The 13,988-nt window shown below is 42.4% G+C and overlaps 1 long non-coding RNA gene across 1 annotated transcript; it reads right to left on the bottom strand.

Annotated features, from left to right (window-relative positions):
• Positions 1–918: 918 nt before the first annotated feature.
• LOC109292201 lies at positions 919–4,480 on the bottom strand. Its single transcript, XR_002096060.1, has 3 exons — positions 4,354–4,480; positions 2,811–2,816; positions 919–928 (listed from the first exon to the last, which is right to left on the bottom strand). It is a non-coding gene; the product is annotated as an uncharacterized LOC109292201 (long non-coding RNA).
• Between the last annotated feature and the right edge of the window lie 9,508 nt (positions 4,481–13,988).

Below are 13,988 nucleotides of genomic sequence, written 5' to 3'. Positions count from 1 at the left end.
GCCAGTGGCAAGGCACACAGGCACATTATATACGAGCTTCATGAGGCAGGATAAGAAGATATCTGCACCAGATACAAGGAACCTGCTTTATAACCCTTGCAAGCAGCAAATGTCCACTTGACAGCAGAAAACGGTGCTGAGGCAGCACCAACGACCTGAAGCTAAACAGATGTGAACTAAAAAAAAAAGAGAGGAATTGTTACGAGAACTTTAAAAGCAACAATGGTATTTCCCATAGCCATAGGGTGATACCCAGTAAAGGTATCTGGCCTAAACAGAAATGCTGGCCTATGGCATGCTCTCTGATGGTCTGTGGACTAGCTAGCCATATAGTTTTGGCATTCCTCATTAATTCCAGCTGTTCAATTATAATAAATCCTTTCCTAATACTACAGAAGCCAATTACTTAGAATTAGCTAATGGGAAAGGAAGCAGTCTTTACAATCATGAATGAGGGACGGCAAAATGTTAATAGTCCATGAAAATATGGTGCATGTTATAAAAAAGTTGACTAGGACATCTGGGTTCTCTTCCTAACTTTGCCACCTGCTCAGCATCTGACTTCGGGGAAAGCCGTAAGATCAACTAATCTGGAAAAAACCAGAAATTATCATGCTGGCCTATTACTATTTGTTCATTTAGAGAGCCAAAAAAACTGTGATCAGCATTGTTCTGTTCTTTTCATTAAAGCGAAGAGAGACCAGATCTGCATCACAGAAGCCCTGGAAAGACCCTGACATTCCCTCAAAACAGATAGAATCTAAAAATTAGACGTGACAAACAGATGGATCCAGAGCCCACTGCAGTCAATGGAAAAGCCTCTTATCAGCTTCAGTGGGCTTTGGATCAGGTCCAGGAGAAGAGATGGTCACAAAGGATGTGGAGGGATCTACGAATGAAAAGCACGATAAAAGCATTGTTTGTCTTGCTGCAAACATCCCCCAAAGACTTCCCATAATAGCTCAGAAAAACAAGAGCTGTCATGCTGGATCACTTAAGTAAGAGCAGCCATTAGCCTCGTCTCAATGGTGTTCCAATCAATACAAGATAAATGGTCATATGGATTTACTTTTTTTTTTTGCTCCTTATTCTTTAGTTTATTAAAGAAAGCCACTTCTTTTATGTCTTTACATAACATCATCTACAGCACTTACCTTTGGCACTCCGATGATGGATGGTCTGGGGATGTGAGTGTGGATCACAATGGCTTCATGGTTCAGCTCTTGTGCAAGAAACATAGCTGAATGTGCTGTAAGACGTGCAGACCGAGCAACCAGATGATTACTTGAATTGCTGTTTGTGCCACTGTGTTTCTCCGAGTAGTTGCTGGCTTTAAACATCTCCTCCATGGCCTTCTCTCTTTTGTGACTCATGCTATTGCCTATTTTTGCAGATGGCTGCAGGCAAATTGTTGAATTGGGCTCAGCCTTTTGCACCTCTGCTGCTAAGGGGTTTGTGTCAGGTTGGTCAAATGGAGTGGTTTCTCCTGTGCTTCCGAAACAAGTAAGCAGAGCCGAACACGGGAACGGATGCATCTTGAATAACAGGATATTCTTTCCACTTAACCTGCTTTCCACACCAGCATAGTTAGCAGCCAGCATTCGTGCCCTAAAGAGAATCAAAAACAAATGCAGGTAACATAGTATCACTCCCGTCCTCCTAGAGGGTATATCCCCTTCTCTGATGACCAGAATATCCCAGTGGCTTCTCTAATAAGCCAAGAAGCCGGAGTCTGCATAGATATCCCCTAAATCCTCTCCAGAAGTCAGCCTGGTAATCTCCTCGTCTCCACCTGCTGCAATGGCCTTTGGCTGGGAGAGGTGTAGGCACAATGAAAATGTTTGTGACCGTCTTGTGCTTTCTCCTAGACCTGTCAGCAGTTAAACAAAGCTCTCCCTCAAACAAATGAAAAACCCCCCCACCATATCCATGCCAGATTATGGTTACAGGGAAGATGCTTCAGCATTAGACAGAGCTAAGTCAGCTCTGTGGCGGCCTCAAGTTACCTGGCTATAGAAGAAAAAAGATAATGTAGCATGATCTCCCCAGCTATAATAACATCAACTTGTGTATCAGTGTCATCATTACAATAGCATAACCAGCTCCAGTTACACAGCTCAAATATTTACTAACAAAGCAAAGAATTGAAAACTTTTTCTGTCCCGAATGCAGATGATAATGTGTACTTTCAGGATCTGCCAGGATCATTCATTATTAACAAAGGAGGCTGGTTGGGAGCTTTTGTCTGCGGAGGGGAATAATTAGGTCCAACATCAGCCTCTCATGGTCAATTATACCCCGCGTGTCTCCCGACGCACCACTGCCTGCACACATCGGGGCCCCATGCTTACAAACCCTCCTCCTGTGTGTCGTGGAAGCCATGAATAATGCGCCCCTCATTTCTTTTTTATTAATTTATCTACAACTTCCAAGTCCTCTCAGAAAACACCTGCCGTTCTCTCTGACTTTCATCTCCCTGGGGAAACGTATAAAGGGGAAGTGTATCAGGCTGGGAACCCAATGCTCTCAAAACTTTGTGTAAGGGAAGCTGTTTTCTTTCTCAATGTTTTTGACACTACCCACTGAAGCAGATATGTTTCTGATGAGGGAGGAAGGAAGGAAGAAGACCTTGTGGCTAAAGCACCTGCCTAGGACTCAAGAGAGCTGAGTATCCCTGTTCTGCCACAATTTCCTGTGTGGTCTTGGGCAAGTCCCTTAATCAGCCTGTAACACAGTTCCTACCTGTAAAATGGATGTAATAATTAATCTTTTTACCTGTCCATCTACTGTCTCGTCTACTGCCAACAGACTGTAAGCTCTTGACACCAGAAACTCTCTTTAACTATTCATTTTTAAGAGCCCAAATCTGAAATGGAGCCCCTCAATCTAAATAATAGCTTGATATAAGAACATAGACAAGATACTTTGCTTGAAAAATTCCAGGATCTTCCCCTCTCCTACAGGGCAGAGCCGTGGCTTGTCAGGTGTTGTGTTCACTGGATGTCCTATGTGCGATGTTTAACACCAAGTAAAAACATAAAACAATAACAGACCTGAAAGAGAGGCTCAGATATGCACTCTCCATCAGTGAGTCAACTTACAGCAACTGGGACGCAAGCAGGTGGGTTTTGAATTTCTTTTGCTCTCCACACAGGGATATGATGTCAAACATCTCATCTCATTACAGCCTTGGAGACTTTTTGTCCAGGTGGGAACCGGCAGGGCACCCAGTGAAACGGAGGGTGTCTCCATCACTAGCTTGAAGCACATTCTTGATCCCTTTTCAGGCTAAGAATCGCACTTTGCCGCTGTCTTTTGAGTGAGATTTAAAATCAAAATCCCAATTGTTGATACAAAAAAGAAAACATACTCTCGGGACTTTGACACAAGTTCTCTTAAAACCAGGTATAAGCCTCCCTCCTATCCTCCCACCTGGCTACTGTCTCCACGCCTCCGCTCTCCAGGCTGCAAGTCGCAGCCGTGCAGGTCTGAAACGACAGGAAGCGTTCACCTGTGACTGCTCTAAAACCGCCCTCACTTTATGACATCACAACATGGTATTCTGGCATTATACAGGGAACCTGTGACAAAGCCCCAAGATGTTAATGAAGCACCTGGAAACCAAATGTGCACCCCCAAGAGAAAGTAAGCACCGAGAGAGCCACCCCTGCACATTTTATAAGAGAAAAGAGGGGTGCAGACCCTGGTATTCTGCTCACACTCCCATTTGGCTAATTATATGGTCTATCAAATGTCCCACTGCAGTCTCAATTCAATACAGGACCCTTCACTTCCTTTTTTAAAATATTATGTAGTAAGTGACTTCTAGGTTTGCTTTAGAGTTAAGGAAAGTTTTTCTTTTATACAGTTTGTCAGCTTCTATAATTATTTGGGGCTTGATTTTGGAATAGACTTAAACTTGGCATGGGCAGAAAGCACATTAACATGGCTAACTACCTCCCCCCACTCAGAATAACACAGTTTTGTGGCTACACCTCTAACCCCCTGATTTTCAGAAATAATCAGAATGTGCCAAGCAAAGAGATATAGATGGCTGGTGCTTATAAGGGCTGATTTCCCCAACCTGAGGAAAAGTATGAGTGAGATGGTTGGGAAGAAACCTGTAAAGGAAAAATATTGATCATTTTTTGAAGTTCTTAAAGAAGAATGTGTTACGTGGCCAAAAGTTACAATTCTACAATGAAGGAAAACAATTTTGGCTGGAAGCTTGTCCTGATTCATTAGAAAAATAGAAAATAGAAAATAAATATATGACAAAAAGAGAAAAAGAGAAAATATGCAATCTGAATTAAAAGCTAGAAAATATAGAACATGGCTAATAACATTGCTAACATCTGGTGGTAGTCTTATGTAGTGTTTAGATTATGGTTTATAGGGGATGGCTTGGATAGAGATGATTCTGCTTCAGGCAAGGGTTTGGGTCAGATGAGCTCTGGAGGTCCCTTCCAGCCCTAATTCTCGATGACTGTATGGGCACATCTACATGTTGGCCTATGGCAATGTAGCAATCACATGAGTCTACACGTGATTGCCAGCTAGGTTGCCATAGCAGCGTGTTACCCTGGTTTTGCGCACCACAACAGCAACGTAGTGATGAAATCTAAGCATGCAATGCACACAGCACAGTAACCACCCATACTTTTGGAAGTGCTAAAGCACAGCACCCTAGACACACCCTATGACTGTGATAAGGGAAGCCAAATACATTAGGGAGAAATCTCTGCCTGGTAGTGCTTTCTGTACATATATTAAAAACAATAAAATCTTAACAATGGTATAGGGCTATTATTAGATAGACATGGCAAAACTGTTAATCCTGCAGAAAAGTAGAAAAAATATTCAATAATTATTGCGTTTAGCATTGGGGAAAAAGTTGGATGATATTCCTTGTATTACATAAGGATGGTGAAGTCCATCCAGTCTATTAGCAACTAAGCTTTTATTAAACAGGATCTATTAAGGATAAAGATTTTTATGCAAGTAGACTGCAAGAGCCCTAAAAGAGTTGGCGCACAAAATTTTTAGTCCGCCGATGTTCATTTTTAATAAGTTTTGAAATACCAGGGAATTGTTAGACTCAAAAGACAACTTAGAAAATGTCAGTTCTTATAATAATAGACTTGCACTATTATTTTTTTCCATAATCAGAAAACAAGTTGTTCTCACTTGTTTTCTGAATATGGAAAAAAATAATAGAGCAAGCCTTCTGTTGCAAAGAACTCAGAAAGTTCGCAACAGGTCAGAATATTTTTCATGCTATGGATTTCTCTTTGATATCTCTGGGTTTACCATGTGAATCATGTGTAGTGGTTTGCACACCTAACAATGGTTGAGAATCACTGTATTAAATACTAGGACAATGTAAACCAATCAACATAGTTTTATAGCAAATAAGCCCTGTCAAACAAACTTGATTTCGTTATTTGATGGGATCAGAGGTTTAGTTAATTAATTAAGAAAAAAAGACTTGAATAGATGTCAGACACAAACTTTTTAAGGTATTTGGTTTATTATCCATCAATATTCTGATTTTAAAAATATCACTATACAACAGCAATTAAAGAAACACTGAATTGATAAAAAACTAAGACATCTCAAAAAAGACATGATAGAGAATCATTATTAAATTGGGATTATTTGTATTCCTATGTGTCTAACTATGCCCAGCACTCTACAATGCTGGGCATGGCCAGCTTCCTGGAAGCAAAAATAAATCCACTGATGGCAAAGAAGTAGTGGAGTAGTCAACTGCATTGAGGATGGAGAATTCATATATATCTTTCTGGACTGCTTGATAAATTGTGCTTTGAGACAGCCAAAGGTTAAGTCAGAAAAGGCTGAAAAAATGAGGAAAGGTTGGAAGAACTGGGATTATATAGTCTGGAGAAGAGATGACTGAGGGACATATGTGATACAGTCTTCAAATATCTGAAGAGTGCCTATAAAAAGGATGGGGATGGTCTTTGGGTACAGGGTAAAGAACAAGGGTCTCAAATTCAAGCAAGGGAAATTTCAGATGGAAGTTAGGAAGAACTTTCTCATGGGTAAACACTGGAACAGGATACCCAGAAAGGTTGTATAATCCATCGCCATCCTTAGAAGACTTTAAGATCCAGTTAGACAAACATTTGGAGGTTTGAATCAGTCATTGCTGCTCACTGGTACCAGTGAGCAGCCAATTTTTCACCATGCTGGTAGCTCAAAGAAGACACAGATCTGGCCTTGCAAGTGAAAGTGGAATCGCTCCCAATAGGGTAGTGTACATGCAGCCTCCCAACCCTCTACCCCCGTGCCTCAGCGCTGCCTGCATTTTCTGCAGTAAAGACCTGCAGCCATTACACCTGTCTGAACTACCAGCGCAGGCAGCATCAAGGCACACAGGCAATCGCATTAGATATGAGCTTTATGAGGTAGGATAATGCGATGTCTGCACCAGCTGTAAGGAACCTGCTCTGGAGCTGCTACTATTGGACCCTGGCAGGTAGCTAGTGTCTGCTTGACAACTAAGAACAGCGCTGGAACCAGGCAGCACTGAGTTAAACAGACATGAACAAAAAGAGGGGAGGACTTGTTTCAAGATCTTCATAGGGTAAGAATATCATTTCCTATATTTGGCAATACCAGTAAAGGTATCCAACCTAAAATTCTCATTACTTCAATGGATACACGCATTGAAATATGTGCATGTATCAGAATACACATCATACGCTGAATCACAGATTTCTATAGAATACCCAGAGAGGTTGTGACTTGGGTGTTTTAATCAAAGATGATTCTTGCCTTGAGCAGCAAGTTAGACTGGATGATTTCCTGGGGTCTCTTCCGCCCCTGCTATTCTATGACTCTGTCATGTATCAGGGATCAATGATTGTAGGTCATTCCTACAAAATGGAGAAAAGTATCCTGGAAAACAGCATGTCTGAAAAGCATTTAGGTGTCCCAGTTGTCAAGCAACACAAGAACTCCCAGTGTAATGGCGTGACAAAACAGCTAACACGATTCTTGGATGCGTAACAAGGGAAACTGCAGGTAGAAGTGGAGAGGGGAGGAGTGTTCCTTTATATGGCTGTGATGAGACCAAACCAGCATACTGCAGCCAGTTCTGTAGTCCATTTGAAAAAAGGTCTTTCAAAAATTGGAGAAGGTGCAGAAAAGAGCCACAACAATTATTTGAGGGATGGATAAAATACCTGTGGAGCTCAATCTGTTTTGCTTATCGGACGGAAGACTGCAATGTGCCTTGATTACAGAGTCCAAGTGCCCTCCTAGGGAGAACTCCTCAGAAACAAAGTCTTCTTTAATCTAGCTGAGAAAGGAATGAAAAAAATGAAAAGACTGAATCTGAAGAATTCAATTTAGAAATTAAGCACAGGTTTGTGAGAGTGAAGGTGCCTAATTAACCACCAAAACAAATAATCAAAGGAAGTCATAGATTCTCCATCTCCCCATAGTTTCAAATCCTAAACGGATGTCTTTCAGGAAGATATTTTTCATTGAGCACAAGTTATTCTTCTCAATAGGTAAAGGTAATAGGTAAAATGTCATGGGCTGTGATGTCAGATGAGATGACTGAATGGTCCCTGCTGGTGCTTAGCAGCAATAGGACGATCTAAGGCCAGCAGGCTAACCAGACTTAATTACACTTGTCCATTTGTGCCACCAGTTACTTCATATCTCTAAAAATCGAAAGGTCTTTTTCAAGACATTTAAGTGCCTGGATCTAGCTTATGATCAGTCCCCCAACCATAAAATGGGAATAAGAGCTCTTCTTCAGAAGGGTACTGTAAGAATAAATGCATTAAATATTGTGAATTGTTCAACACTGTAGTCAAGAAAGCCCTCTCATACCAGTGAACTCCAAAAGTTCAGTATTTAAGCATGGTTATTTGTCTGAGTTGTGCAGACATATCGGGTATGTGGACCAGGCTGGGAATGTCAAAACAACAAACCTTTTTCATGGGATTTATGGTGCCTCCCTTCCAGCCTGAGCCTCAGAAGGACAAAAGGGCCTGGGGAAAATGGCTTGAAAGAATTGACTAACCATTCCAGACCCTTAATTTCCCCTTTTGGTTTGAGTCTAAACATAGGCAAACACTTGGAGGGATCCTCTGTTTTCACAAACCAGTGTACCCATGCCTCAAAATATTTCCCTATTCATTTTTCTGCCTAGTACGTAAGTTGAGGTTGGGCAAGTCATTTTTTTTCACTCCCTCTGAAGTTTTCCATGCCACCTTTCCCCTTGGCTGTGTATCTGGTCTACATATTTTATATGATGGTACACAGGAGCTAAATGTGGTACTGTAGAGTACAGGCTGCTTTTTCTTTAGCGAGTGAGAATACTGATGGAGACTGGGACGTGCAACAAACTCTGGTCACAGGCATATAAGCTTCATGGTTCTCGATCACAGCCTGCAGCAACAAAAGCGAAGAGCTTTGCCCAATAAGCTAAAAAAAGTGCATATTTTTTAGGTAGGAGCAGTAGTTAAGTAGATTTAAATAATGTTTTTTTTAAAAGCCTAACCAAGGCTCCAGGTGTTCTCACACATCATTAACTATACTGTACAATCCCAGGAGAATTAAAACAATTATTTCAGCCAGCCAGCCAGCCATCAGCAGAAAGCCTCCCCCCAGCTTTTCCAGCTAATCTTATCCTTAGTCTGCCCTAGGAAACTTCAGTAGAAGCCTCTAGGAAAGCCTTGGTATTTAACAGGCTCTGCAAAGCAAGTCACAAGTCAGGCGCTGAGCATATACTTTCAGATGGTTTCCTATGTCTGTTTTCCTTTGACATAGCACATCTGCTAACATTATGCATAGGCCTGCATTATCTCAGAGTAGGAAACGCCTTCTTTAGTTGCCTGTTCCCTCTCAAATACAAATGTGCATCTAGAGCTGGTGAATACCCTTCCAGTCACCTCCCAGGGTCAAATCTGTAGTTGGTGCAAGCCAGGGTAGAAGCATTAAAATCAGTAGCACTGTGGCAATTTACACTAGCTAACAATCTGATCCTGATTGTAAAAATATAAACACTTTGGCAAGTTAAAAGTTCAAAACAAGTAGCATCTGATAGGTCTAACACAGCCCGGTTCTGAGCACCGGCATTCAGGTCTGGGGCTGAACTTTCTCAGAGCCTGGCAGTTTCAAACTGGACACATCTCCACTGCTCACTTTAAAGACATGACTCGGTGGGTACGTCTACATGAGCTGCTGACTGTGCAGGAGCCGAAAAGTATTGCACAGTAGTGTGTCACAGCATAAACAGTGCTAATACACTATTGCACAGTATTAGTAGGCTACAGCGTAGTAGCATCACCTAAAAGATGTTTGCCGGTGCTACTGAGTACTAACTCCGGTTACTGCACATTTATCTAGTATTTGCAATAAATGCACAGTAACAACTGTGCAGTGGCATCTCGTGTAGAAGTGCCCAGAGTTTATTTCATTAGCACAGATCTCCTCACACAATCCAATGAAGCACTTTAGCCACATTTCTGTTTAAGACAAGGTGGTATCAGGACAAGTGACAAGCCTGGCCCATTGTTCTGTGAATTTGCTCATAAATTAATTATGAGCTAAAATGTACTGGCTAAACGGCTCAGTAGGCTGGACATTTAGAGTAAATGGAGAAGGCAAATTTCAGCCAAGCCACCAGGATAACCTGTCTGCTGTATCATTATCTCAAGATTAGATTTTTCTTGACATGGTTTTTCCTACACTGTCCTAAAGCTGAACAGGAGCTATTAAGCCAATTCAACCCAGCTTCCCCCTTACACAAAGGCTGAATGTTCATATTTATTCTTCTGCTAATCTCAGAATAACCCGTTTGAAATGCATCATCATGAGTATATGTTAACACACTGCCGATTCTTTTGCTCTGCTGTACATTTCTAATGATACCCACTACTCCAAATACTCTACAAGAGGCTGTTTGTCAGCTGGGAATCACGACAGGCCCTTGCTCCCTGGCTTTCTCTCTTTCCCTTTTACCCCCTGCTACCTGCTCTATGCCTAATAGGGTTTCCACACCAGAGTCAGAAGACTCCAGTCAGTCCCCAGTCATTTATGCCTCCTGCAAAGGAAACAGTCTGTACCACGGGAAGGCAAAGGGTGAGATTCTCAGATGGCATCAAATAGGGTCATTCTATTGAGTTAGGAACATGGGACTGTAAGGCACTTTTCAAGTCATAGATTCATATGTTAGGGGCTGGAAGGGACCTCTCGAGATCATTAGGTCCTGCCCCTCTGCACTTGGGCAGGAAAGACTGCTGGGGTCAGATGACCCCAGCAAGGTGAGCATTCAGACATTTTTTGAAGATATCCAGAGTAGGTGGTTGTACCACCTTTGGGGGGAGTCTATTCCAGACACTGAACACTTGAGGTGTAAAGAAGTTTTTCCTTACGTCTAATCTAAAGCAGTCTTCTAGCAATTTATGACCAATAGTCAAGTCTTCCGCTGGGGAGCCCTGGTGAACAGATACCCAGTCCCTGATGTGGATGCCTTATATACTTATAGGCTGCCCCAAGTCCCCTCTGAGTCTTCTCTTCTCCAGGCTGAACAGACCCAATTCTCTCAGCCTCTCATTGTATGGCCTACCCCATACCTCTAACCATACACGTAGCCCTCCTTTGGACTCTCTCAAGCCTCTCCACATCCTTCCTGAAGTGCATGCCCACAACTGGATGCAGTACTCCAGTTGTGACCCGACCAAGGCCAAGTAAAGCAGGAGGATGACGTCCTTAGTCTTGTCTGAGATGCATCGGTAGATGCATGCCAATGTTTTGTTCGCTTTGCCGGCTGCAGCATCGCATTGTGGCTCATGTTCATTCTATGGTCTATCAAGACCCTCAGGTCTCTTTTGGTTGCGGTGCTAGTAAGTGTAGTGACTTGTAGTCACGTAATATAATTCCGTTCATAAAGTGATCAAGCTCCATGTTAAAACCAGTGCCTCAAATGGGGAAACTTCAGTGGAGCTACAACGGTTTAGTGCAGGGCCTGGCTTAGAGCCATTTGCCTAAGGAGATGTAACACATCAGCAGAACTGGAATTAGTACTCAGTCAGTGGCTCCTGTCTCCTGCTGCACCAGTGAGTACTCTCCTTGATGTGCACTGGCATGTTATTGTTGGGCTGACTCATGGGGGATTTGCAATACATATATCAATGAAAAGAAATCCCCTTTGGATAGAATGAAATGATGTTGAAATTAATGGGAGTTTTTACTAAAGAAAAATTTAGCCCATAAAAAAATTGCATGCTTCTTTAGAAACAGAGTTCTTGAAAAATGTTGGGCCCATAGCACTCCTGCTGCAGCTTTTTTAATCCTTGCAGAGCACTTAGAAACAGAAGGGCAATAAATAAAGAACCGCTTGAACCATCAAAAATCTACCAACACATTTGTTATACAGAAGTGTTTTGATTCCATATTTTTGAGACCTAAACCTTGGGTGGAGATGGGGAAAAAACCCATGACTGATTCAGTCCGACCTCTACGTCAGCTTACAAGAGGGGTGTCTGTCTCCATGACAGTATTTGAGAACTCGCTTTGGGTTAGTTCACCACAGCCATTCCCAGATCCATAAAGCCTGGCCCCATTCTGTCATCTAGACAGTGCCCACAACATGACTGGTAGATACTCCTCTTAGGAGGGAAAGAAAGAAAGAAGTGTATTTTGGTTCTGGTCTTCTGTCCTGCTGTGCTTTCTCCCAGTTTTATGTCTCCCTCCTTTCTATGACCACAGTCAATATTAAAAGGTGGAAAATTCTTCCTTCTGTTCTTGTTTAGTATTATATGGCACATTGTAGCATTACTAAAGCTTTGTGTGTTTGTCTGTTAGCAAGCCCATGATTTTAAATGCAAGAATGTTTTTGTTTCTCAATGAAAGCTCTAACCTGTTGTTCCCTACAACTTTTTGTTGAAATACTGTGCAGACAGATACCGTTTTCTGAAATTATCTGTAGTTCTGTGATGTGCTAATTTCTTGGGCGTGAAACTTTTTGCATACAGCTTGTAATGATGAAGTCAAAGCCAACATAGTAAAGTCAATGATAGAGAAGAATGGAGTCTCATTTTCTTAATGGGATGATTTCTTGCCCTGCTACTCAAATTCATAAGACAACTGCCCGTTGTTGTTCAGTGTCTGTATATGTAAGTAGGATGTATCTTCCTGTAAGGCAGCAGTTCTCAACCCAGGAGTATGCATGCCCCCTGGGAGGTCATGAGAAGGCTTCATAGGGTCTGCCCAGCCTAGCCCAGCATGGGGAGAAGCTGCCTTGGCCCCTTGGGGCTGATGTGAGTCCCGAGAAAGGGGGGTGATGGGGTGGGCCTGCCCCACCCTGCCCAGCCCCACAGCCTCTATCTTGCAGGTGGTGCAGCAGGTGGGCAGGTGAGGCTCCACGCTGCTGCCGCTCAGGTGAGGGGGGCCCCAGGACCACATGGGCAGGGGTGGGGAGCTGGGCAGCTGTTGTGGCACAGGTGGGCTGTGGAGTTTTGATAGCATGCTAGCGGGGGCTCAGGAAGAAAAAGGCCACCAAGGGAAAGCAGGATGCTAAACAGATATACAGATGTGCGTATGTTTGTATACATAATCCTGGCTCAAGTATACATAATCATAATCAAGTCATGGCTTCGACATTCAGTTGTCCACATTTTCCAAAAGTTTGAGGGAAATACATAAACAAGCAGATTTCATAGGCATGAAACTACGATTTGAATTTTGCTTTTGTGTTTCTATGTAGCTCCTACGGTTCAAGCGAGGGCAGAATTACCCACCTTGGGCTATCACACAGTTTGCGTGGCTTCTTCTTCCTGGCTTTCTGTTTTTAAGCTGTTTTCTTTTTGCACTTTCTCTGCAAAAGGGCCAGAAGCTTCTCATTCTAAACACGTGATTTTGGGACCTGGAACTTTTAGGGAAATACCAAATTTTGTTTGATTCACAATACAGTTGCTGGCGTTGGCAACGCTTTTGAGCCACATTTAACTATTTAGAAGGATCCTGACTGAAATTTGTCCACTGTAGTTTTTAGCAGAGCACCTCCTTCATTACCTCGCAAAGATTATCATGAGCTCTGTCCATGACATTTTCTCGGTTCTCACCACTGATTTTTTGCTTTCAGATGGCAAACTATGTTTCTAGACTGAGGCCTCCCCAGCACCAGTTAACCCAGGAGAATTCCTACAGAAACCCGCTGTTCTTTCGATTACACGTACGAAGCAGTCAGAAGGAATAAATTACTATTAAATACATATCACAAAATGTAACAGCTTTCGGCCTCTTTTTCCTTCATTCTTCCCTGACTCTTTCACTATGCAAAAGGAACGGATTTCTTTATGTGATATCTTTTATTAGACCAACTGCATAGCTGAGATAGGCTTTCAAATGCAAGATATGCTTTGTATTCAAAATCTTTTCTGTCTCCCCACTATGCAGTTGGCTCAAAAAAAATATCACCCAAAGAAATCCTTGACTCTTGTATACTTCCTCCACCATCATGGCTACAACGTCACTCTAACACATCCTTCCTTAAGCTCCTTCTAGTACTCCTAAGCATGTATTATGATCGCTCATATCAGCATACCTACAATAAATTCTGGTGCTTTCCCTGGATGATAAGATGATGACTGCCTGTAAAACCGAAATATTTAGGGACCTTTTGTCAACAGCTGTGAGACAAACCCAGCTGGCTTAGCAGGACTGGGAATAAAACAGCAATGTCTAACACTCTAATTGGTGCTGGTTAGGCCTCACCCCAGCAAGGTGAGTGTTCAGACATTTTTTGAAGATATTCAGAGTAGGTGGTTGTACCACCTTTGGGGGGAGTCTATTCCAGACCCTGGACACTTGAGTTGTAAAGAAGTTTTTCCTTACAACTAGTCTAGTCCAGTCCTTTCATCTAATCTTGTGTGCAGTTCTGAACTCCACATTTTAAGAAGGATGTAGAGAAACTGGAGAGAATCCATGAGTGAGCAAGTGAT

This window comes from Gavialis gangeticus, unplaced genomic scaffold (assembly GCF_001723915.1).
Source record: "Gavialis gangeticus isolate Ggan-Ray unplaced genomic scaffold, GavGan_comp1, whole genome shotgun sequence".
Classification (NCBI taxonomy): Eukaryota; Metazoa; Chordata; order Crocodylia; family Gavialidae; genus Gavialis; species Gavialis gangeticus.
Note: the sequence above shows the minus strand (reverse complement) of the source record. Positions and strands in the feature narration are given on the sequence as shown.